Here is a 10,312-nt window from a genome sequence, read left to right as displayed (position 1 = left end):
AGGGACCTCAGGATATCGTGAGGACCTCAAGAAGAGAGGAACACATCCGAATCTATAAGTATTCCAGGCAAAGTCTGATGGTGAGTTCTTGGCCTGGCTTCTGAGCCTTGAGTGGCTTTTAAAAGTCCAATTTAAATGTTCCAGCCAAGTAAATATAAAAAGAATCTGTATGGTCAATCACTTTTCTTGCTGCACTTACATAAATAATGAGGCCAATTTTAATGAGGCTAGATTTATTTTGCAAACAAATTAGTCTTGCTGTGATTATCTTTGATAGAAATAAGGGTGATTGTAGAGGAAAAAATTACGTTTCAGTAGAAAATTATAACATAACCTGTGGATATCAGATTCTAGTCCTGTTCATTGTCCTTTATTTCTAGTCTATATTCCAAATTGGATCCTGAATTCTTCTAGTTTCCTCAAATATTTGGCCACAACTCTTCAAACTAATGATTTCAATTTATCCCACCCTTCTAATTTGAACTCACTCAGAGCAAACCTTGCCTTTGAACTTTCTTGGAAGAGACCATATCAGGTCTTCTCCATTACCTAAATGGCAGACGAACTTCAGGGACTTGAACCTTGGGTCCATATCCCCCAGTTAAAAAGGCCCCTCTCGGAGATGTAAAATTAACATTGACGAGGGAGGTTCCTCCCCCAAAGCAGACAGCATCTTGTGAGGAATAGCTCGCCCAGGATCATGGAACAAGATCTTTATCTCCATTATGAAAACGTCATTTCTTTTGTCTTTTCTACTAGCTTTTTCTCTCCATTAATGCAGAAGAAGACAATGTTCCTTAACTCTGGTAACTAATGCTAACTCTACTGACAAGGCCAGAGCTACACAACAGAAGTCCCTAGTTGTTCTTGCTAAGGTGATTTTAGATAATATATTTCTTTAGATTACTTATTGGTAAAGAGTCTGTACCTTAAAATGTATCTCCTGCTGTACGTGGATCACACCTTCGGTATTATAGTAAATACAAACAATTAACAAATAAGCCACTGGCTAAAACTAGATGATGGCCCTTCAAAGACATTCTTTGATTTATTTAATATTAATTGGTTTGCTTCATGGAGGTCTTGGCTAAGAAGTATACTTTCGTATCTTGGTATTATCTCACTAATAATTATCACTATAGTCTCTGGTGTGCTATGTTCTCTCAAAAGTCTTAAATTCATAATTATAGTCATCAGTAGTATATCAGATTGTGCTTGGAGAACCAGAAACAAGATGAACAATGAGATGAATGACAAAAAAAAATTCTTCCAGGAACTGACATCATAACCTATGAGTTTCACAATAGGCAAGAGCCATTTAACTTTGATGGTCACTGAGAGTGGGGCTGATACCAAATTATTGGTCAATCTCTCATGTGCGAGAGGATGACCAAAAGGGAGAAATTGTTAAATTAGTTAAACAAGGAGGCCATTAGACTGATGTGACTCTAATACCTCAGAGCCTATGTAAGGAAACCAAAATCTAAGCCTGCAAATGCCTCAAGGTTAAGAAATAAAAACACTAAGGACAACCAATCACAAATAGCTGACTAGGCTGTAAGCTATAGACAATCAAGAATTGCCTTACTTTGCTCCCACCTTTTCTATATAAAAGTCCCTCTCCTAAGCTCCTGTTGGTGGAATGCTCTTAAGTTCTTCTGGTTTGGTGCTTCTCTGGTTTCAATTATTTTTTTGCTCAAATAAACTCAAAAATTATAATATGCATCAGTTTATCTTTTAACAACACATACCATAGGAGTATGATTTTTCCTGCTATTTTAAGTTCCTTGAGTACTGTCTCTATTCGTTTTCATACTCAATGCGTTCCATAGGATTCCACAGCTGGGGAACAACAGAAAGGTAGGGTCATGTAGGATTAACATTTATCAGGCCTTGGTGGGTGTCCTGTCAAAATCTCAGTAACAGGTTTCTTCATTGTAAATGGAATCATGTGATCATTAAGAAATGCATGAAATTAGTCCTCTCTTATTACCAAAGGTCTTATAAGACAGAGTTCTTTCTGAACTTTGTTTTACTCTGATACCTTATAGATCATCCCCTTCCATTAACTTTTTGGAAAACCCTCCATTGTACTAAACCGATCTCGAAAACTTTCTCCATGAAAACACACACATTTGAGCACCTCCACGTGTTTTCCAGACAACATAAATGCTTTGGATGCATTCTCCTAACCAACTTGGAATTCTGGTCTTGTGTGAAAACATTCTGCCCTTTCATGTTTTCCAGACAGTGTCTAATTGAAATGTAAACTAACACAGAATTGGGTGTTTGGTGAAGGAAATGACATGTGGCCCTCTTAGAACTAAGGGATGATGTCACTCACTAAGGTGAACATTCTGTTGCTTGAGGCTTTTATGACCAGAGATTAGTGAGGTTTAATGGAGAGAGCACTGGACCAGGAGTCAAGAGGCCCAGATTCTAGTCTTGTTGTAGGTTGCATCTCTCTGTTTGACCTTGTGTATATCACTTTTCCTCAACTTTGTTGTATTCCTTATCTATACTATACATCCTTCCTGCCTGAGTCTTGTTTTCACTTAGGTAGATCCATCAACTTAGAAAGTCTTAGTGTAGGGGTTAAGGGATGTACAATCGGGATAGAAATTGCAAGGAAATTGAAAATAACTTTCTACAAAAAGGCTAAATGATCGATAAAATGCAAATGCTATAGAAGAAACAGGAAGAATCACTTAATTCTGCTTGGTGAGTTTATTCATTCAGGAAAATATTTATGCAGAAGAGTGAAAGAATCTGATTTATATTTTAAGAGATCTCTCTGGCTTCTTTTAGACAATGATTTATAGTGGCCATTAGAGGATGCAAGGGAGGGGACAGCTGGGCAGCTGATCAATAGTCCAGGTAAGAAATGGTGGATAGAGTTATGATGATGGCATTAGAAATGCAGTCAATTTGGAGTAGATAATGAATGGGGAATGATTAAAACTTACCAATGGTTTGATTGTAGCTAGTGAAGAAAAAGATGGAATGAATAATGATTCAACAATTCTAGCTTTACCAAATAAGTTAGGTTTTTTTTTTTTTTCTTCCCCATTTACTGCAATGGCAGAGATTGGGAGTAAAATATGTTGGAGGTGGAATGGGAGTCAGCATTTCAGATGTGTACATTTTCCAACTTCCAAGTACAGATATCAAACCAAACACTGAGTATATGAATTTGGCTGAATTTAAGATGAAATGTGAGAGTGGTAAGCATTTAGACTATACTTGATAAGCTTCAGAGAGGGTGTCATTTGAAATGATTCTTTAAGGACGAGTAGGGTTTTACTCATTGAGAATGTGGACAAAGGGAATAAAGGAAGGAAGCTGAAGTGGTCAAGCCAAGGCCCACTGGGCTCTCACTGCCTGACCTCAGACCACTGCACAGCCCTCTCTGTAACAGCAAAACTATCTAGAAACATCCACTAGCCATCTTAGATCCCTGGACACTTAGATTCAAAGCCAATAAAGGATTACAGTTAAGAGTAGTTAGCTTAAGGATACTAATAGATCCTACAGGTTATTTTTCCCCAAAACTAAAAAGAAAAATTTTTTTTCCTGAATAATATTGAATTCATTAGTGTCTGTCTCTTCCCAAGTCTGGCAACCTCATTCAGTATAATTTAGTTCTGACTTCAGTGTCACTACCCAAGAGACTAGGATGGATTATAAGCAATTTAGGGATTCCTTGTCACATTTAATTTGTCTTTGGCCAAAGATTTTGAGTTTATTTCTGAACTTTTCCCTTTTAAATCAGTTCCAAAAATAAGGTGCAATGTTCTTCTTTTAGACTGTGTCCAGCAGAAAGTGTTCTTACAACACAAACTTCAAGGAATACTAGCTCCATGTTACCTTAGGTTTTAGTAATTACAGGATGTTCTCTTAATCCTCCTATTCTATGAGCAGAGTGCTTACTGTCTTTGGTCTCTCCTGAGTTCATCTGCTCTAGCAATCACCTCTCATGTTTGCCCTGGTAATATAGAAGAAAACTCTGACACTGCCTAATTTGATACTTTAGAGGTGTGCATTAATTTTCTATTGCTGTAACAAGTTACTATAAATTTAGTGGCTAAAAACAACTCAAATTTATTATCTTACAGTCTATAGGTCAGAAGTTTAACATGAGTCTCACAGAGCTAAAATTAAAGTTTTGGAAGCCTGTGCTCCTTTCTGGACAGTCTAGATGAGAATCCAATTCAGTCCCATGTGGCTGTAGCACTGGATCTTTGTTTACTTGCTGGGGACCTCTCTTAGCTCCCTACATCTCAGAAGCAGCAACAGGATGCCAAATCCTTCTCATGTTGCATCTCTCTTGCCTACTCTTCTGTCTTCCCCTTCTCCTCTTAAAAGCTCATGTGATTAGATTGGGCCCAATCAGGTAATCTAAGACCATCTCCCGATGTCAAGGTCTTTACCCTTAATCACATTGGTAAAGTCTCTTTTACCATATTACTTTGTAATATATTCATAGGTTCTGGGAATTAAGGCCTGGGCATCTTCGGAGGACATTTTCTGCATACCACAGTTGAGAAAACTGAGGCCCAAAAGACCATCATGGCATGTCCATGATAAATAAATATCAGTTTAAATTAGAATCCAGGCATGATATTTAGAACTTCATATTCTTTCCACTATGAAAAAAAAAAAAAAAAAAAAAAGCATGTAGCTCATGTATGAATTCAGTTCTCTCCTAAGAGTACAATGTACTGAGACTAATTCAGCATCTATGATAAAACACATGTAGGTTTAGAAGCTTGTTTCTCCACACCCTAGCCAATCAACATTCGGCAAACTGGTCTGTCTCTCTGAGCCACCATTTTCTCATCTATAAAATTAAAAGAAAAAAAAAAAGCATGTAGCTCATGTATGAATTCAGTTCTCTCCTAAGAGTACAATGTACTGAGACTATTCAGCATCTATGATAAAACACATGTAGGTTTAGAAGCTTGTTTCTCCACACCCTAGCCAATCAACATTCGGCAAACTGGTCTGTCTCTCTGAGCCACCATTTTCTCATCTATAAAATTAAAAGAAGAGGATCTGTCTTGTAGGGATTTAGCGGGGATTTAGCGAGGATTTAACAAGACATTTCTTGAGTGCTCAGCACAAGGTTATAGTTTTAAAAATCACTAAAAGGACAAGTTTGAGTTTCTATATTGCACAGATGAGAAAATAGGTCCAGAGAGGAGGAGCGATTGGCATGAGGTCATAGAGCGGTTAGTGGCAAACCTCGGGCCAGATTACACAATGACATGAGAATCTGAAGGGAAAGTAATTGCAAGAACAAAATTCCACACCTGCTTTCTACAACATTCCACAACCGGTCCAAGGCCTGAGCCTCTTGATTCTCTTCCACCAGAGTATCTCACAGGAATTAGAGGCTGAAAGGCAGGCTTGCTGGCTTCATCTGATGTGACAACTTTGTTCTTTCTCTGCCATTTTTAATTCCCACATTCCTCTGTGAACCTCTGCCCTACAGCCCAATTGATGTCAGCTCACTTTGCACTAAATGCTTCCTGTGCACTGAGCCACTTTGCATTTGCTTAGTAAAAATGGAGCCATCTAGCATCAATTCACATCAGATAATTTTCCATGTCGTGTCAAAATCACCAATTTCCTGCTACAAGCTATGGTTAGTGCTAGGAGGCACTTGGAGTCATGAATTATCATTGCCTAGGCTGCTTAGCTTTATGCCACCAAATCCTATACCTAGAGAGAATATGGATCTAAGCCCTATTTTCATGTTACTAAATATAAAGACTAATATAGTCCATCTTCCTATCAAGCTAGAATCTTATCACTATCTGAAGACAAAAAAAAATAAGTTGTCATTGAGTGTGGAACTCCAACAGGTCAGAATCATTCACTCATTTGGTGAGTATGCTGGGAACTCCCTTGTTCTAGATATGAAAATAAATAAAAATCTCAACTCTTAAAAGAATCTTATCTTCTAGCAGGGATAGTTAAATATGTAAATAGTCAACTATAATAAAAAGCTTATTTAATTATATGCAGTTGTTAAAAAATTGTATCTTAAACTAGTAGCATTCAAATATGTCGGCTGTGAAATTTTCATTTAAGTGAAATTTCAAAAGAGATCTAGTAAATAGAACTGATGATAGGGTACTTACTATGGCCGAAGTGGAAAAAAGAGAGCTGGAGACCCAGTCATTAATCATGTCCCCTCCCACACCCCCCCCACCCACATTATAGTTTCTGATAGAGCTCTTCATAGTATATTTTGAAGTCCCAATTTCATAATATTTGTAACTGGCTTATTGAATGCGCTGATCTATGATACAAATAGAAAGAAACTCTTCTTTTTCATCAATACCTCTGTAACTTACTCTGGAGACTGAGTTTTCTCATACTCCTGGTTTGTATCTCAGGGGGGTCCATTAGTTTCTCTGGTTTTCGCAAGTATTAATACATTACCTTGTTTCCCAGCTCAGTGTAGAACTACAGTCAATCCGGCCAGGTGAAAAAAATTTTTTTTCCCCAAACTTTGGTTCACACAACTGGAAAATCTAGAAGTCAAAAGACTTCTCACCAGCCTCTTCACCATTTCCCTATCATGCTCTTCTATTCCTCCTCCTCCACTCATAACGTCTCTTCCCCTTGACTCCTCTCAGAATGGAAAGGGGATCAGGGTGAGGTTATAGAGGAATGAGGCAACCGATATCCTACTTGCCCACCTGGGCTGCCACACACAGTTTTGTAGGTTACATACTACACAAGGGTTTAAAGCCAATGAAACAAGGCATCAAGCCCACTCTGCTAGCGAAGCTATGTACTTTGGGTGTGGGGCTCCGTCCACCTGAGGGAAGGGAACATTTTCATAAATTATGACCTAATTGCTTTATCATCTACTCTGTGCTGCCTCCCAAAGGAAAGTGTGACTTCCACTAAAATTTTTCCAAGGTGATGTAGGGACAGAGGCAGCCCTGTTGACCAGTACAATTTAAAGCTGACATTGGACTAAATGTGGCAGATGTTCAAAGCCTGGCTCTTTCCTATGTGTGCTGCTTTGGGAATGTTTAGGCATCTCCTGCTCTAGCTCACTATTACCAGGACTCTCCCGTTTGATGATCTCTGATTCCAATGCCCCTCTGACTGAATATTTCTGACCATGCCTCAGTCTGGCAATCCATTCTTCAGTCCTACATAGATTGTGTCTGCTAGGTTTCCTCGCCCGGCAGGCAGTCTTTGAATAGAGTTCTTTTCAAGACATCTGGAGGCTCAGTGCCTCATCTGGCCCAGAAGACACATGTGCCTTCCCCATCGCGGTGGGAAGCAAGACTCCAACAGCCAGCCTCACTCCCAGCTGCTGAAGACTCCTTCAGCAAGTCTTCCCTTGTTAAGTCTTTTCAGGCATTAGTCAAGTTCCTGTCCCCATGTTCATCTAAGGCCAGGGTATATACGAGTCTCTGAAGCCTCTTCTCCCTGAATCAATCCTCTAGCATCCCCTCTGTATCCACAGCATGGGGGATATGCCAAGTGGCAAAACCAGTTCCTCAGCTATTACTCAGTCCCACATCGGGTGGTAACTGGTAATCTGGGCCTTTGGAGCCACTGCTGAGACTCAAAGACATCAGGAAAGGTCTTGGATACATAGTGTTTAGTGACATGGGTAAATTCGCAAGTAATAATAAATAGAAGTCTGAGAAATATACAAACTTGAATGTGTGTGTGGCTACATGTGTGTTGTTTTAGTACTAGGTGAGGTAAAATAGTGGAGAAGATGTTAGAGATCCTCTCATTTAAAGTGTAGCACCTGTGAAGTCTGCTTGGGGGCCCTCTTGACACCTCAAACACATAGGACATAAATTCTAGATGTCATCTAGTTTCCTATTGCTGCTATAACAAATTACCACCAACATAGTGGCTTAAAACAGCACAAATTTATTATCTTAATGCTCTAAGGTCAGAAATCTGAAAAAAGGGACTTCCAGGGCTAAAATCAAGGTGTTCAAAGAGCTATAATTCCTTCTGGAATCTGTAGGAGAAAATCTATTTCCTTGTCCTTTATAGTTTCTAGAGGCTTCCTGCATTCCTTGGCTGATGACCTCACATCACTCTAACTTCTGCTTCTGTCATTACATTTTTTTTCCTTCTTATAAGGACTCTCATGATTTTATGGGACTCACCCAAATAATCAGATAAATATTCCATTTCAAGATCCTTATTAATCACACCTGAGAAGTCTCTTTCGTTATGTAAGGTAATGTATTCACAGGCACTGGGGATTAGAACACAGGTGTTTCTGATGTGAGGGCGTGGGGGAGTATTATGCTACCTACTACACCATCCTTAACAGGATGCCATGGATAGAGACAATGAAAAATGATAACAAACAACACCCTTTAAAGTGTGAATTTGAAGAAATTACTTAAGCCTTCTCAACCCTCAGTTCCATCATCTATAAAATGAAGATAATAATAGTTTCTGCCTCATGCAATTGTCATTAGTGTTAAATAAATTAATATTTTCAAAATGCTGAGAACAGTGCTGGCTCATGTTAAGGGCTATGCAAATATTTTTAAAAACTCACATGGGAGGACACTCTACATTCTAAAGTAGACTTGGGATCCAGCTGCTTCTTATTTGGCCGATGCTGTGTTACATAGTCCAGGATTAATAGCAGCAGGAACTTATTAACTTAATGGATGTTAATAAATCTCTGGAGTGAGTCTGATACAATATTATATGTATTTACAATTTTCTAAGAAAATATTCAACATATTAACAGTTCTCATGTGGAATTATGGGTGATTTCTATAGTCTTATTTATACTTGATCTATGTCTTATATTTTCTTCAATAACCTATACTGCGGTTATAACCAGAAAAAAATTAATAGCACACGCATTATATATGTGTGTGTGTGTGTGTGTATGGAGAGAGAGAGAGAGAGAGAGAGAGAGAGAGAGAGAGAGAGAAAGAGAGTTCATAGTCTTTTGGAATCCTGAACCCAATATCCAATGTATGAATGCTCCAACACCAGTTTAATGTTCTACAAGTCAACTCAGGTTTGACATTCTCTACCTGGAGACAGCATCAGATTCCATAAGTTAAGGGCTCAGTTCCACAATACTGCCATCCCCCACTTCCTTCAGATATCATTCGAAAGCTCAAATTATTACCTGTGCTTCTGACAAACTGACTATAGATACAAGTAGATAAAATGTTCCCATGACCCTTTCCTTGGACTTATTTAATTTGATAGAACAATTCACAGAATTCAGACAAACATTTTACTTACTTGATTACCAGCTTACTTTAAAATAATATAACTCAGAAACAGCCAGATGGAAGAGATGCATAGAGCAAGGTGTGGGGAAAGAGAGAGGTGCTTTTGTGATCTCTTGGAACACCGTTCTCCCTAAATCTCCAGGTGTTTACCAACCTGGAAGCTCTCCAAACCCAGTTCTTTGGATATTTCTGGAGACTTCATGGTATAGACGTGATTAATTAAATCACTAGCCATTGAGGATTGAACTCAATCTCCAGCCCCTTTCCCATCCCTGCAGGTCTGGAGGTGGGACTAAGAGTCCCAACCCTGTAATCAATGTTGGTTCTCCTGGCAGCTAGCCCCCATCCTTAGAAGCTTTCCAATAGTCATCTCATTAACATAACAGAAGACACTTTTACTGCTCTCATCACTTAGGAAATTCCAAGGGTTTTAGGAGTTTTGTGCTAGAAAAGGCGACAAAGACCAAATATATATTTATTATTATAAATCACAATATCACAAGAGTTATTGGAGAAGACCAGTAAAAAAAGAAGTGTCCATACTCTATTCAAGTCATATAAAGAAAGCCACAACAATATTCCTTAATGGATCTGGTAAGGGACATCACTTGTAAAATTCTTAATCTTTTAGCAGGAAATGAAAAGGGACATCTCTTGCAGAGTTCTTAATCTTTTTAGTAACCTAGTTAAGTTTTCTTTTCTCTTTTCTTTGGGAAAAAGGCCCTCTCCCTTGAATTGAGATAATTGCCCCAAAACTGGTGACTGAGGTCCTCTGGCTATTGATAAGGGTCATCGGCCTATTGTTAGCAGAAATGGAGGTAGGTCACACAGGGCCCTTAGAGTCTGAGAGGGGAGAGGACTTTAGGCCAAAGGTTTTTTTTACTCTTTAAGAAATATATTAACCAAGCTTGTTTCCCATTACTCGCTAAATAGGAAAATCAGTAATGGAAATTAATAGTTATATGATTTACATAATAAATTTGTATCTTCTTTTCATTGTCTAGGGACTGAGGTGCACTTCAACAGGAAAACCAAGCTGCCCTGAC

The sequence above is a fragment of the Pteropus alecto genome, unplaced genomic scaffold, assembly GCF_000325575.1.
Source record: "Pteropus alecto unplaced genomic scaffold, ASM32557v1 scaffold226, whole genome shotgun sequence".
NCBI classification, from domain to species: domain Eukaryota; kingdom Metazoa; phylum Chordata; class Mammalia; order Chiroptera; family Pteropodidae; genus Pteropus; species Pteropus alecto.
Note: the sequence above shows the minus strand (reverse complement) of the source record.